Source organism: Hordeum vulgare, chromosome 4H (assembly GCF_904849725.1).
Source record: "Hordeum vulgare subsp. vulgare chromosome 4H, MorexV3_pseudomolecules_assembly, whole genome shotgun sequence".
In the NCBI taxonomy this organism is placed as follows: Eukaryota; Viridiplantae; Streptophyta; class Magnoliopsida; order Poales; family Poaceae; genus Hordeum; species Hordeum vulgare.
The window spans coordinates 284,945,599-284,948,098 of NC_058521.1; positions in this window are offsets into that span (position 1 = coordinate 284,945,599).

Sequence of the window (2,500 nt, forward strand, 5' to 3'; positions counted from 1 at the left end):
TTAAGAGGCTCGGAAGAGCCACACACATAATATTACACATTAAGGGTCTCACGACCCATAATAACAGTCATTCAATTACAAGCCAGCGGAAGAGTTTTAAACTGTGTGAGTACAGACAGGGCAACTATAGGCACATGGCCTCACTATACTACAGATCCAACGTAGGGCCAGATCGTAGCTGGGACACCAGCTACTCGTCGTCGTCGATGTCTACGAAGAACCCTCCATTAGGGTCATGAGCAACCTCTGCAACATGTATTAAGCAAACATGAGTACGAAGGTACTCAGCAAGACTTTAGGAGAACTAACTACTCATGCAAGGTATCAAAAGGTATTGTGGGGTTTCATGCGGAAAGCCAGCATTTGACTCGTGGCTAGACACTTGCATTTTCAAATAATTTTGACAACTTGATTTCTCGCACACGAGTCCACTAACACCACAACAATACACTGTCGTGGAATCATTCCGTCTCCGTACGGAAATGCCGTCCATGACACTCATGCTTATCTTGACAATTTTATGAGTAGGCATTGAAGTTATCTATGAACAACATATGTCTCCAAGTAGTCCATATCCGCGGACGCGGCTATTCGAATTGATCATAACCCTGCAGCGGTGTACTTCGTCACACATGCTCTCGCCACTTATCGCCATGTGCACGTCATGCACCTCGGCAACCTTCAAGCGGAAGCCCAGCGAGGGAGTCGGCCACGACCGTTAACCACACTAGTACCTAGTCCAGGTTTATCGCCTATCCGAGAGTAACCCGTACGAAAGTCCGGCCGAGGTTTCCGCCACGGCCTCAAACGATGTGCGGAGGGTTCCCAAGCCCACCATCCGTGTGCCACTTGGTACACCGTGCCACTGCCTACCGCATCACAGTCCCCCTCTCAGGTCAGCACCATGCACGGCCTCCAGCATTACTATAAACACCAGAAACTACTTGCAACTCCTGGACCGAGTACTTCGCGATTAATAGGCCGAGCGGGGTCATATTTCAGGGCCGAGCATGTGGTAGTATCTAGTCTTGGATTACATACACGGAACTCAGTTCCTAAGGACGGTTCCAATGAAACAACCCGCCATGTACTCCTACACAGCCTTTCACCGGTACCTTTACCAAATCAAGTTCAACACACAACCTTTGCTCACCGAACACATTCCACAATTCTGTTCATCTCCGCGATGACAGACCATACACAACTCTAAGCATAGCATGCATAGCAGGATAAGGCACATCACAGCTCAAGCAACTACCAGGTATGCTAGGTTGCAAGGTTCGGCTATTTACTGTGACAAGGTTAGGTCATGCAAAGGAAGTGGGTTCAACTAACGTGGTAAAAGCAGTTGAAGCATTTGATCCTAATGCAATAAATAAGTGCATGAGCAAGAACATGGGAATTATCGGGATGATCAAAAGGGTTGCTTGCCTTGTTGCTCAAAGGAGGAACGATATCCGTCAGACGGATATTCGGTGGAATCCGGGGGTGCGGAGCCTACCGAAATGAATGGCAACATTCAATAACAATCATATGCACTCAAAATGATGCATGAGCATGGCATGAGAATGCAAGGCGATAAGTTATTATAATCAATATGTATTAGGTTTAGAGTTGATTTGAATCACATTCGAATATCAATTCAAACGGGGTATTCTCGGATACCGTTTTAATTGATTCGACCTGATGCTCAGATCAACTTGATGTTAGCATGCATGAAATGTCATGTTATGGTACTGATTTGTAATTAGGACAGTGTGTGATCATGGCATTCATAATGAAATTTGAATATTTTCCAAATTCCATTTAAAAAGTAATTATAAGAATTGAATTAATCCTTATTCCACATTTTAGGGTTCTGTAACTTTTTCAAACATAGTTGAAAATAGCATAATCAGAATCCTTGAATTTTTCTGATACTTTTTCATATATAAATTATTTTCATTGGAGTTACAGATTAATTTCTATGATTTTTACAAGTTTTAGCAATTTCCTGGAATTAGTTTTATACTGGAAATTCTATTTATTGCATCAGACTGACGTCAGCAGGTCAGCCGACCTGTTCAGGTCAAACCTAACAGGGGGGACCCACTAGTCAGCCTCTCTGGGACTAATCCCGCGCTGATCAGTCCTAATTGGGGTTTGACTTGGCCTTGGGCCCACTGTCAGCGAGTGATTAAGCCCCTAACTGCTGGGTTAGCTTTGCCACGTCGACCCCCACCGGAGCATGGCCGGCGGCGACCACGGGCACGGTGGAGGGCTCGCCGGAGAGAACTAGACAGCGCATCGGCCGTCGGTTTTGGGCGCAGAAAGGAGCTACGGTTAGCTAGTGCAACGCCGCATCTAGCAGGGGCATCAGGGGAAGCTAGGGTCGCCGGAAGAGGCGCCGGCGACGACCCGAAGCAGCGGCCGAAGCTCGGCCTTCTATGAGAGACGGCTCTAGGGCACGGGGAGGGCAGCTGGAGGGCTCATCACGCTCCTGGAGGCTCTAGGAGCTCGA